Raw genomic sequence first — 14,635 nt, 5'->3', positions numbered from 1 at the left:
GTCGACGGCAGGGTGCGGGATCGGAGTTCTAGGGTGTAGGTGATGCAGTTACCCAGCACGATCCACCAAATGTAAAGGGGGTTTATTGAAGGACTCAGCAAGCGGGTGGTAGCTCTAAAGGAAGGCAGGCGAACCCAGATGACGGTGCTTGATCGCCGATCTCGTGCCTTTTTCTTATGCTGATGATAGCTGACCTGATGGTATCAACGTCTTTCTTATTCACTACAAGTGGAATAAAGCAAGATACCAAGTAAACAAACACATATTAAAATAAACATACTTTCTCACTTGTCTTCTACTCCACTTCAACAATTATTTATGTTTACTTTTTCTCTGCAGATGATCTCGCAACTTATGAAGCATAAGGCGAACATGGAACGTCAGCCCAGCTACACCATTCTCCACTACCCGCTGTTGCATGAGTCGATGGCTGCTGATGTCGCAGAGGGCCTACTGTAAGACGGAATGCCACCCTTTAACACATCTATTTTCGTGGCCTTGGAATGACACGCCTTGCTTATTTTACTATTGATTGCTTAATGCTAATAGCATCCCCATTCTAACTTTTCTTAGGTGCCAATGACAATAGCGTAATATACGTTTCACTTTCAGAAATCCCATTGCGGTAATATTGTTCAGATAAACAAAACATATTAATAAATCCGGAAGCTAGACGTATTTAACGAAACACTTCACCTATCGGAGAGACATACCTATTTAAAAAATAACAGCCGTCTCGACAAAGAGAATAATGTTGGAGGAGCTTGCTCAGAAGTGCGCGGGGCGTCTATTGACGAGACCGTTTCTGTTAACAAGCCGGTGCATGATGTGTACGTCGGAGGCAGCGTTGTCGGGAACGCTCTGCGGCCGCCACTGGACAGTGTTGGCCACGTTGATCGGCTTTTCGGCACGAACCACCTGCCGCTTTATGATATACTGGCCGGTGCCGCGAGTCAATTGCCTAACGCTCATGAGTGGAAGTCATAGAGCCATCAGGTTTTCTTCAACGGCGAGGTGGGGAGCAGGCAGGTGAGGAGGCTTGGCAGAATATCGATACCGGCGCCTAACACACATCGTAGTAACTTTTCACGGGCTGCCATACCTACGAAGCGACGAGAACTAAGTGGACATAGTCGCGAAGAGGTGAGCGCTCGGCCCATCGACGAATGGATAGATGAATATATCCGGCTGTGTCCTTTAGATCAGGCGGTGGCTCACGCCACCTTGCCATAACCTTGAGTACATATATGACTATGTTTTGAAGGGATGAATTTCACTCACACCTGAATGTAGCCACCAATCAGTTAACCTCGTCCTGGTTATATGTATCCTTTTAAAGTCTATTTTGCCTGTGCACTGTCTCTAAACCCCGATGCTTTGAAAAATTGCGTGCCATTATCTCGGACTATAGGGTGGAGCCCTTTACAGAATAATATCAAATGTTCAGCCATTTCCTCCTACTCTCCACACGCACCACATAACGTGTCTGTGCCTTCGAATTTGGTTCGGTACGTCTTGGTCGCAATACTCTGGCCTCGAACACGTTCTGACCTCGAATATAATCTGGCCCCGAACAGCAGAGTACTACCCCGAGAATCATCGTGGATATTTTCTTTTGCAATAGGCTGCTTGAAGGTTCGCTAGGTCTGCAGTGATGATTTCGTAAACATTTCAATCTTCCACATGTCCCTCTCTGTTTCTTTCACCTTCTTCTTAACCAGCGTTCCCTTTGGCTTGGTATTCTGCTGTTTTCTAAATAATTGTTTCAGAATGTCTGAGTTCACTTCCTCTATTTAGTATCAACATTCTTCATTTACAAGTAGCTGGAAACTTTCTTAGCTCAACACTCCTCTCTCACTTTTCCCAATCGTTCCTCAAATTCAATCTTGCTGCTAGCATCCCTGCACTCGAGCGATGCCCATCCCATGTCACCCTTTACCCTTTGATTCGAGCTGTTCCCGTGTGCTCCCAACGCAAGTCTACTTATGCCACGTCATTTATTTCCAACCTTGCTCGAACCCCCGATTTCGTGCACAAGACCGCATTGCCGAATGTCAAACCCGGGAGCATGACACCTTTCCAAATCCCTCTCACAACGTCATACCTATTGTACTTCCCCAGTGCCGTATTTTTCATTACAGCTTCATTCCTGTTGCTTTTAGTCATTACGTATCTTCCCTGCTCCCTTAGGTACTCAGCCCCTTAATTTATTCATATGCCCAAATATTTGTATTTATTTGCTATTTTCAGCGTTACTTCCTGCATCTTATGCTCACTGCCCTTGTTATCATTGAATTTCATGATTGCCGATTTTCCCCTACTGAACTTCAAATTTAACCCATCTTCCTCATTACAGCAGATGTCTATCAATCCCTGCAGATCTTCGTTGTTGTCAGCTAATAATACTCTATCATCTGCATACATCTATGCTGGAAATGACTGTTTAACGTGTTTCCCCTGCTGGGCAAAACAGAGGCTGAACCCGAGTCAACTCCCCTCTAATTTGACTTATAGTCCCTGTAGATACGGCATCAATAACAAAGATGACAAGGGACATCCCTGTCGAAGCCCGCGTTGTATTTCTATAGGTTCAGTTACCTGTTCTTGGCATTTTATATCTACCTTGTTAATATTATAGATATCTTTTAGAAGATTAGTTATTCTATCTTTCACATCTAGTGTGCCCAGTATTCACCGTAAGCCTCCTTGAATCACACTATCGTAAGCTTCTTTGATATCTAGAAATGCCAACCACAGGAGCTTCTGTTCTTTTTTCCGCTATTTCAATACACTGAATCAATGAAAACAGATTGTCCTCCAACCTCTATTGTTTACGGAATCCTTACAGAACGCCTCGTTTACGCGCACCTTGGGTGGTGGTGCGCCATCTAGTGAGGATTGTTGAAGTCACCAGAGATGCGACCGGAGAAGTGTACAGTGGGACATTGGTGTACAGGCATGTGACCACCGGGCAAGGCGCGAGCATGAGAAGCTTGCCGAGCAAGCGCCTCTAAAATTGGCGAAGATTGTACCAAGCAACGCATGCCTCAAAATGGCGGCACTGGATGATTTTAAATCTAACGTGACCGTTTCCAGGTTGCTTCTAGGTAGTTGTTAGGCATTATACAGGTATTATTAGGTTGTTTCTACGTTGAATCTTAGCTCGCAGATGTTCTAGTTAACCCGCAGACAGTCACAGACAAAAGCACGTCGTCGTGGGTGTGTCTGCTTCGTGCGCCACTAGGGTCACTACTGGGCTTGCCGGTCGACAAGGGCGGAGAAAGCGGCTGAATCCTATCGCAAACCTCCATAACATCCCTCGCATTCAGAATAAAATATGCACTGCCAATGTGTGTGTTCCGCCACGGCGGTCTAGTGGCTAAGGTACTCGGCTGCTGACCCGCAGGTCGCGGGTTCGATTCCCGGCTGCGGCGGCTGCATTTCCGATGGAGGCGGAAATGTTGTAGGCCCGTGTACTCAGATTTGGGTGCACGTTAAAGAACCCCAGGTGGTCGAAATTTCCGGAGCCCTCCACTATGGCGTCTCTCATAATCAAATGGTGGTTTTGTGACGTTAAACCCCACAAATCAATCAATCAAAGCACTGCCAATGTGGATAGAAGGATGGATGCTATGAGCGTCCCCTTTATAACGGGGTGGTTACACGTGTTGAACCTAGCTAGCAAAAAAAACTAAAATAAATATTTCTTTTTGTGTTGGCCTAATCCTTTATCTACATCAAATAGGATGATCTTGTTATAACAAAAATATAAAATTGTGTTTCATCTCTCTGCCTCTTCAGACAGAATGAGCTGATTTTCCCACTATTTTTGTCCTTTATCTCTACTTCTCTGGCAGCAGAACACAAACAATATTTTACTTGCCTATCGTGATCATGTTCAGCTTTTTCAAACAACCGTGGAATGCATTCACTAGTAGAGCTTATTACCTCAGGAACTGAACGCCACAAAATTTAATAATTCGTCCAGTGCGAGTGGAGTTACAAAGATTTGTCGCATGCCGCAATTGTATTCTCTCTTCTCTCTTCTTGACGAGAATGCTGGAAGCTAAGCATGCAGGGAGCGATGACAGGGGCAGAGAAAATATGGAACCCGTGCCTCGTGCCCTTGAGCACCGTTTTTTTTCCTTTGAATGCGCGGCTTCTTCAGTGTGATCATGCGCGCGCGGCTGGCAAATTCGCGGCCTGCCACGGTGATTCATGTAATGACAAAGAGCGCCATGTTCAAATCAGCCAATCACTGATAGATGGGATTTCTACGAGTGACTTCTGAGCGTCTTCCGTCCTTTGTAAAGAGAAGGGAAAGCAATATTTAGCAGTCTTTGATAATGTACTGTGAAATACAGGCCGCGTGATGCGCTATATTATTTGACTCGCGTGTTGCTGAGAGCCTCTAATACCGATCGGAAGCGTTTTTTGAGCATGCTAAAAAGTGTCGCAGGGCCCCTTTAACTCCCCTACAGCATATAAATTGTTGTTCTTCAATGAATCTCGCTTTATGAGTGCGCGTTTTAAGAGAACCCGACCTCGCTTCGAACAATAACGCACTTCAACTTAAATTATCGTAAAGCTTCTGCCTCCTTATTTCGTTATTGCCATTTGGGTAGTTACTCGAAGCTGGCTCCTTTTCCATTGCTGTCATCCAACGTATTCTCTCCGCCTCTCTAACTTTTCACACAATGCTTTTTGTGGCCGTGTCGCCCGCCATTCCAGCTGCATATTTATTGGCGAGGCTCCTAGTTCTTTTTCTCGTCTTTCTGTCCTTGCTCTTCCTAAACAAATATCTGAACAGTTTGCCGGCCCATATAGTCTCCTTCATTTTCGTAAGCCTCTACTTGAATTTAGTTTCGCTCGGAGCTTCCCTTATTTCAAAGCCTGTCCATTCTATCTCCCCCTTTAAAGCGTCAGTACTCGCCTTCCCGTGAGTGCCCAACGTGAGACGTACCACAGTCTTTTGATTTACATCTTCTATTCCTGATTGCACCTCTGACTTCATGCACACCACTGAATTCCCAATTGTAAGCCCTGGAACCATTACGCATTTCCATAGACCTCGAAGCACTTCGTATCTATATACCCCCATAACGCTCTGTGTTTCATTATTACAGCATTCCTCTTTACCTTTGTTGCCGATGTTTATTCTTGTACATCCGTATATCTCTCTCATTTACCCATACTCCGAGGTACTGGTACTCGCTTACACTCAGTATTTCTTGGCCCTGTATTGAGACCGCCTCATCATTGAATATCATCGATCCACATTTTGTTACACAAAATCCTAAAGCCTCGCTTTTTCTTCCACATATATCTACCAGCCACTGTATGTCATCTTGACTTTCGCAAGTACGATCATATCGCCGAAAAATATAAACGAGTGGCGAAAAAATAAACAAGCGCCATTTCTCCAAAATATCACGTCAAAAAAAAAAACAGAAAAACATTCTTCCTCTCGTTTCCATCGCCTTGGCACGTTCCATGTGAACTCCTCTTTCCATTTTTTTTCTTCCATCAACTCTGGGAGCACGCTCTCTGCAGTTGCCACCGAGATTGGAAGAGAAAGAGAGAGACAAGATGTATTAAAAAATTTTTCATCGTGTGTGACGCCCTTCTTGTAAGGCTTCACTGGCTGTAGCGGCTCGGTAGGCCCGACCCACGGTCGCCAGTTTGCTTCTCAGGGTCCATTCAGCGAGTCGCGCCTCCCACAACCCCGTATGTAGAAGGTGCGCATGTCCCATGTCGACTGTGACAGGTAGTTGTAGACAGCTGTAGGTTAAACGTGTTGGCGTGTAAGTATCTCAGCACCATGCACATGCGTTGGTATATCTTGCCGCGTGCATCATGTGAAGCTTATGCAGATTTGGGAATGTATTATTCTGCAGGTGGCGCCAGTCCGAAGCTTGATTTCTATCGAGGTCCTTGTGGGGAGGTGCCGTGATGCAGTGATCTAATCTTTGTCTGTCTAAGATTCAACACTATGTCACTCCTTCATCTGTATCCTCTTCAGCAGCAGGTGGTAGTGAGGCTCGGCCACTGAGTACTCGAGCTTGGCCATGAACAAGCTCATTGCCATCTTGGCCCGTATGGGCTAAACACCACACTAACTCATCGTCAAAGAGGAGTTCGTTTCCCCAACAGCCTGATGGCCTTTGTTGGTAATATGCCCTTGAGGTACAGGCGACAAGCTGTCTGAGAGTCTGAAACAACGTAAACAGAGATACGCTGTTGGTCTGCCATTCCAATGACGAGAGCGATGGCAGTTGCCTCGGCTGACGTGGAGGATGAGGTACGTATGAAGACGGAGTTGACAAGTTTACCCCGGTTGACTACAACGAAAGTGAAAGCGTGATACTGCCCTTGCTTCTGAGGGTAGGGACTGACGTCTGAATAATAAACGTCAGGGTGGTTCTTCGGTTGCTGCAGCCTCTGTACTAGAGCCCTTCGGCGTCCTATGTGGTGGTACTGATGCATATTGCGAGGTATGGGCTGCGTCATGATGCGCTGTCTGAGATTTTGTGAGAGTAGGTTGGTGGCTTCAGAACAATATTGCGGTGACATAGGAAATCCAAGTATTTGTAACAGAAATTTCTTCTGTGGTGTGCCATTGCTCGGAGCTTCCCTTATTCCAAAGCCTGTCCATTCTATCACCCCCTTTAAAGCTTCAGTCGTCGCCTTCCCGTGAGTGCCCAACGCGAGACGCTAGAAGGATGGATGCTATGAGCGTCCCCTTTATAACGGGGTGGTTACACGTGTTGAACCTGGCTAGCAAAAAAACCAAAATAAATCTTTCTTTTTCAAAATTCAGTCTCCTCAGAACAGCTTAGGGTGAGATGGATAGCTGCACCTATTATCTCGGATAGTAAAAACAAATGTAGGCCATCCAGCGAGCATTCATATGAGGTGGCTGGCAGAAAAGGTTTCTCCGCCACCCATGGTGCGGCCGTACCCTATAAGAGAACCGAATAAAGTTGTTTACAACCACCACTTCCAGAGACATCAGCTATGAAAAAGAACTTTGTTCCCTCGAGGATCAAAACTCTAAAGGTAGCGTAAACACCCAAAAGCAGCGTAAGTATTCATAAAACTATTTGAAAATATGGTTAAAAAGGGTACAGAAATCTAGGCGCAAATTAGTAGTGTGGCTTCCGCGGCCATGGCCCTCGACTTAGAAACTAGTTAAAATAAACTCTCAATGACTGAAGCTTCTAAATTAGAAACCCCCTCGTGCATGTAAACTTTTAAAAGCTTCCTTTTGCTCGGTACATGCGTTTTTGTGCCTAGCGTTCATGCATGAGCCAGATTGCCGATTTATCAGAGCCGATTTCGATTTTTACTGTAACGACGAATCTTGCACATATTGCACCCATTGTTAATTCGATCGTATGAGTGGTGTTGGAGATTTAATTTTAAAAACATAAGAGGTAGGAAATACATTCGGGAATGAGTCGTTATTTGTTTGAGTACAACCTACTTTCCATCTTTGTGTTCGACCTTGCAGGATCCATCCCGTAGATCTGTTTGTTGCCATTGGATACACAGCGTACAAAGACTACCGCATGAAAGACTGTCGCTTCGTGCCACCAGTCCTGTATTCCACTGAGCTACTTGATCCTTCTGCTTTGCATGGCACATACCCCATTCGCTTGGTAAGTTAGTTGGCAAGCTCCTTTCATACAGAGCAGATATACGGTACGTAAATTGACCGAAAAGTGATAAAAAGGAAGTAACGACGTTACCTCGAGTGTTGCAGTCGTATAAAAAACACAATTTGTATGTTTCGCTTTTTCGGGTAATGCATCATTTCATTACGTCAGCAAATATATGGACACACTCGGCTGGATTTTGCCGGTGGTGTTGGCGTCACTCACAGCATAAATATACGTATATATATATATATATATACATATATATATATATATATATATATATATATATATATATATATATATATATATATATGTGTGTGTGTGTGTGTGTGTGTGTGTGTGTGTGTGTGTGTGAAAATTCAAGAAAGAAAAATCACAAAAAGGCTCTGGTGCGCGGAACTGAACTTCAGCCTCTCGATTGTCAGTGCGAGGCGTTAACAACTGCGCCACCGCGATGCACGTCCTTCGGTGTTCAAACGGGAAGCTATTTATATCTACCACTTACCGCTACTCACGGGCATCTCGGGAGGAATTGTGTTTTCAGCATTACCAGCAAGATGGCGCAACGAGCGCGCATCACCACATTGCGCTGCGACACGCACTCTAACCTCCCCGCGTACTTTGCCACGCTCAGAGGAGGACGCTCCCTTGCGTGGCCTTATCTCGCGGGGAGGAATGATGTGTCTTGGCTGGCCTCGGGCTTTACCTAGAACAATTCTGTTGTAGTTACCGGGTGCTCAAAGGTCACTGCATTCATCGCAGTCTTTGTTAGCAGAAAGTGCACGCTTTTCAGACACGATTGATTTGATTGATATGTGAGGTTTAACGACCCAAAGCCACCATATGATTATGAGAGACGCCATTGTGGAGGGCCCCAGCAATTTCGACCACCCGGGGTTCTTTAACGTGCCTGCCCAAATCTCAGGACAAGGGCCTACGGCATTTTCGCCTCCATCGAAAATGCAGCCGCCGCAGCCGGCATATGATCCCGCGACTTGCGGGTCATCAGGCGAGTACCTTAGCCACTAGATCACCGCAGTGGGGCGATTTTCAGACACAGTGAAATAACAACGGAGACGCTTATTCACGTGCATCTGCAGCTGTGAATACGTTTCCTGCGTCATTTGTGCATGGGAAACGCGGGGCATGTTTCAATCTGCTTTTCGTTCTGCGCGTGACCTTCCAATTTGTTGCTATCACGTTCATTGCTTCGCCTTTGCGGCAAAGCTGTGACTTTTTTCTAGAAATAGTAAAACAAGACCTCCTTGAGTTCAATTCATTATATTAGAAGAGAGGGATAACTGTGAGCCATTATGCTCGTAATTGTGTGAGCCCTAAAAAAACCATATATAGTATACTGCACGCGGGAAATGCCGAAAGAAGAAGAAAAATACTGCATAAATTTATCACCTCTGTCTTGCGCTGTTGAGGCAGGTTATTGCCATTAACTCAGCACCACACCAGCACTAAAGGCTCTTGCAGTTCGACTTGTCAAAACAATTTGACTTGTCATTGGTTTCGAGTGATCTACTACGACGCTAAATCAATGCGATTTGGCCTGAAAAGTGTCTGCGAAGACGGCAAGTAACTAATATAGTTTTTAGGGGGAATTATATATAGTTAAAAAACACACTGTATTTATTTGGAGGGTCGGCAGGGTTGTAAAAAAAGGAAGAAGGAAATTCGTGTAACGCAGCTGCAGTGTGATTATGTGACAGTGAAGAAAAAGAATTGGTAAACGTGTTTTAGCTTTTAAGAAGATCAGTGAAATGACATTCATACGGTGATTGGATGAATACAGCAGCACGCTTCTTTGCTGCTTCTAAGGCCACAGGCTTTCGTAGAGTTTCTAATTAGGAGAAAGGGGCACAATGGATCGCAGCCTCCCCCCCCTCATTTATGTTCATCTAGTTAAGGGCACCGTATACTTCACAATGAAGGAAAAAATTGAATTGAAATGACGATGTGCTTTTCACATAGGCATGTCTCTTGTCTCTGGCTTTTCAGAAGTTCCGGTATTTTATAAACCATAAGGTGCCTTCAGCCGCAATAATTGTGAAAACTTGAGATGCTCAACCCTGGTGTGCGTAGACGTAAGAGACAGGCTTTGTATGTCTTTCGTAGATGATTGGAGGGTGGTGGACAGGTTAGAATCGTACGCGTGCCTATGCATAAAGCATAGCCCAGAAGCTACCATAGTGCGGCTATTCTCGGCATTCTCAAGTGGGCAGCTTCCCTCGACTTAGTGTCTTTAATTGTACAGCATACGTGTGAAATTCTACACTGTGAGAGTTTTATTTGACATCAGTTGTTGGGCACGGCCTCGACTACCCACAAGTGACAGCCTACTAGTTGGGCTATTACTTCCACCGTGACGCCGGCCTTTGTTTTTCGCCATCTTGGTTCAACCCAGGTACGAGTGATATCGGCACTCGCAACACTGGCAAAACAACAGCGGGCAATCACGCTTGCTCTGTCCCTCGGTATGGCTGGTCGGTGGTACGAGCCTGAGTACCCGGACAAACGTGTAGGCACTCCTGGAAACTACTCATTCGGTCATCACTGCAAGGCAACCAGGCGAGGAGATGCTGCCTTGCGGGACCAGCTGTCGAGCATTGTCGAGGTATGAGGGAAATTTAGCAGCGCAGCTGTTTATGACACAGGAATTGTGACGTCTTCACACCCATCCAGTCTGACTGAAGATGATTCCATGAATTAAAGCAAAAATAGCCGTCCTCATTTACGAGATTAAGTGATTTGACTGAGTTATTTCGATGCTCGGCTAGTGATAAAATAGTTAATGTACATTTCCGACGAAGCTGTTTATTCCACCTTAGAGTTGCTGACTATACCTCTGAAAAATTATCCATGACATCTTAAGAGCACATTATAAATTTAAGAAAACAAAATGCGTGCCTAATAGCATGTATACATGTGTTCAATCTCTCACATACGCGATGCGTTCGTACTGTTCAGCAGCACCTATTTTACGCTTGGCATGTGAGTGTGTACTTGCTGCTTTCATGGAAGTTACCCTCTAGTGGTAGCTCAATACATGCCTCTCATACATGAGTACTAATTACCCTAAAGTGCTTCATTTTTTTTCAAACCCACAACAACAGGATTCATGTGTAATACAATAGTGCTATGGCAAGTCCACGCATAGACAGAATTTTTGAAGAGCTGCACCAAATACGATAGTTCAGTGGATTCGTCTTGCTATCAATCATTTCGCGCAGTGCATCACTTTAGTCTTAAAGACTAGGTGACAATGAACTACTGGAACAGTTAAAATGATGCCTTGCTGCCCAAACTCCTTCGCCGCATTCGTGGGCGCCCTTGTTTCTAAAAGTTCTTTACACTCAGCTCAAGCTTTTCTCAGTTTTTTTTTACTGACAAGCATGAAGCTGTTAGATTAAAACCACTGTGTCACGTTTCTCTTTGTATGACCAAAGTGAGTTTCACTTCACTGCTACCACCTTCAATGGCTCACATAACGTATGGAACTTCTTTTCTCATATCGATAGCATTATACAGTATGTTGAGCCCTGGGAGCATAAAAATTAAAGCAAGCATAACAGTATCGCTCTATGAAGGAGCGATAATCTTATGAACATGCACTCTTCAAGACAGAACGAATAAGTTTAATCTATTTAGGAAATCATAAATAATCAAGATCGTTGGATGGAACACCCTGTGTACAATGACCTCGAAAATTCCGGACATCATAGCGATTATAGTTGTCATTCGACTGTTGTGAGAGCAAGATGTCAAAGGCTACTGTAATCAGAAGAAGCGACGTAGGTTTCATGAAAACCATCCTTTTCATTAAGGTTTTCTCACGCAAATAAAATAGCCCTTAAAATGAGCTCGACGTATGGGATTATTTGGTAACGTCATCAACCTGAAGAAGCTCTGGCAGTACTCAGTAATGTTATTGATACCATCACCGTAAGGCGTTCGTGGCAATAATGAAAGCTTTGAGAAAAATTGGGAAGAAGGAACTTATATTACAATTGAGGTACAACACATATAATCCTTTCACCATCAAAATACGGTTACAATAAAACCATCTTTAAAGGATATTCTAATAACCAGTCCATGATGGTATTGTACACATGTGTTCCAATAGAAATGAGATAAAACAAGATGAGACGTTTATACACCCATGACGAAGTGACGATATCATGTGATGACGTCATATAACATTATGAGACATTATTGTGATGCCACCCAGACGTCATCACAATATGATTTCTTGCATCAGTTCACGTGGGCACCGAAGGCTACAATTCGCACTTCATAGAGAACCAAATGTTTTCGCCTTAGCAGAAAACTTTGTCTGCTCCAACAGGGCTGTAAGGATCCAAACTACAACAGCACTTTCAGCGTTGACAGCGTTTTCCAGGCTCTCTTTGCGTATGACAAGATGGATGGGTGGTTCTTCACCTACGACAGCGCCTCCACGCTTCGCTTCAAAGTGAGTGTGATAGCTTATAAACGACTGCACTGAAGTAAGGTGTTTACTGCGGTGTACTTGTAATTCTAAAACTGAAGCGCAAAATATACAGCGCACACAAGAGAACTAGCACGTATCCTCCTCACTTCCTGTGTATATTTTGCGCTTCACATTTAACAACACTCTGCAGTGTGTGTGGTGTGCAATGTGTCTTTTTTACTCCTTTATTCCCATTTCCCCATGTTTGTAGTAGCTAACTGGATGTAGTCTAGTCAACTTCTTCAGCTTTCCTATATTTTTTTCTAGCTCTCTCTTTGCTATTTGAATGAAGTATACGTAACGTGCCTCAGATATAGTTCACTGACCTTGTACGTGGAAAGAAGTACATTGTTCGAATATCCACAATAATTATTGAATAAGGATATTCCAGTGGTTGTTTCAATTGCAGAAAATTATTTTAAGCACACGCCTTCTCGATATGTCACAGAGTGGCTTTCATTTTCTCTAGTAAAAGTGTCTTTCATTTTGACACTTCTTTGGTTGTGGGAAAACTTTGCATCATCAAAGTTCATCAGTGTTACGGATGAATTTTCTTAATAAAAATTCTTATTTTTAACGACGTTCACTTTCATAACCGTACCTGCCACCTTTCTGTTAATGCATGACAAATTACAGATAACCGTATTTTCATTGTACATAGATGTTACAGATAAAGTTTATGAACTGAAATTTATATTCGTACTGGTGTGCGCTTTCATAATTTTGCTGGCAGAAATTTAGTTAGTGCATGATAAATTACAGTTACACGCATTTTTTGTAGCGACAATTGTATATATTTGCATGTTATCTTTTTTAATATCCTTTCTGTGCCTGCCAGAATTACAGTATGAATCACGAGAGACGTCGTCACGTCTTTTGCTATTCTGCAGCTGTGCGAGACCAAGGTGAACGTCACAGATCTCCACTATAGCATCGTTGCAGACGACATTCAATACGAAGACTTCAAGAATGTGTGCGGCTGCGAGTCGTATTCACGGCTGCGCGTTCTTAAAAAACTGGCGGCCTTCTTAGTTGAAAACTTCACTTTGCCAAGTCAACACGGCGCTTGCCAATCTGTCACGTAGCTTATCCCAATAAGTTGTGCTTACCTATACGATAATATTTACTTCGAATTTGTGCATAGAACTTCTACAATTATTCGGGCCGCATGATGTTGTGTCATTTGCTTTTTTCCTCTCTGTTTTATCTTTAAAACAATAAAATTATGACATTTATTGTAATGAAGCTCTTTGCGTGCTTGTTGCTATTTTCCGGTTCATACTTCGTGAACGTAATTAGAGATGTGAAGACAGGCTACGTCGCCTTTTTTTGAACTTTTTTTAACATAATGGCGCTTCATCATGACCACGAATCACTTTGCAACTATGATCTTACAAGATGCGGAGACGCACATAAAGTACATAACTGGGTAGCATATTACCATTCAAGTGTGTGAGACACTGCAATTGTCATCGCTGTTTCCGCAGCACTTCATTCAAGTCAGGTACTTTCGCCGCATCTGTAATCAGGATACAGATCTGTAATGAGGAACTATCTATCCATCTAGTCGCTTACATTTAGGGTGCTCTCGTGGTCACCCCCTTAACTTGGCGTGAACCAAAATTAGCATAGTCAGTCAGTCAGTCAGTCAATGAACTTTATTTACAAATTGTCCTGAGGAGCCGATTCCCCTCAAGAGGGAGGGTCGGCTGCGGGCCGCACCCACGTGGGGACAGGAAGAGCGAGCTCCTCCGCCAAAGTGCGGGCCCTCTGGACAGCCCGGATTTGGACCTCTCGGTCCGAGCTGGTAATTGCCGTCCTCCAGGCAGCTTCTGTGCTGAGAGGCTCGCCATCGCGCAGCGCCGCGCATTGCCCGAGCATGTGGGGTAACGTGCAACGTCTCTCTTCGCAATGAGGGCATTGCGGCTTTATGCTGTCGATAAACTTGCTGTACACTAAAGGCGACGGGTAAGTACCCGTTTGCAGCATTCTTAAAGTGACTGACTGGGCCCTAGAGAGTTGCGGGTGCGGGAGCGGGAAGCTACGCCTGGCCAATTGATAATTTTTGCAAATTTCGTTAAAGGTGAGGAGCGAATCAAGCTGCCGGATGCCATCCCCAAAATTAGATGCCGATTGCAACGCCCCGACGTGGTACATCAACAGGGAAAGAAGCATGGCTGCGTGGGGCGACTTCCGCAATCAGCTGATCGACACCTTTAGTAGTCTTGACAGAAAGGAGAATGCGCAACGCCTCTTGGAAGCTCGAATTCAAAAAACTAAACGAGAGCGTCGCTATGTTCGCCGAGGACATGACCTGTCTTTTCGGCAGGGCAGATCCCGAGATGCCGGAAGACAGGAAGCTGCGGTATCTAATGCGAGGCGTGAAGGAGCAACTGTTTGCTGGGCTTGTGAGAAATCCGCCAACAACAGTAGCTGAGTTTACGAAAGAAGCCACAGCTATTGAACGGGCCCTACA

Source organism: Rhipicephalus microplus, chromosome 2 (assembly GCF_043290135.1).
Source record: "Rhipicephalus microplus isolate Deutch F79 chromosome 2, USDA_Rmic, whole genome shotgun sequence".
Classification (NCBI taxonomy): domain Eukaryota; kingdom Metazoa; phylum Arthropoda; class Arachnida; order Ixodida; family Ixodidae; genus Rhipicephalus; species Rhipicephalus microplus.
Note: the sequence above shows the minus strand (reverse complement) of the source record.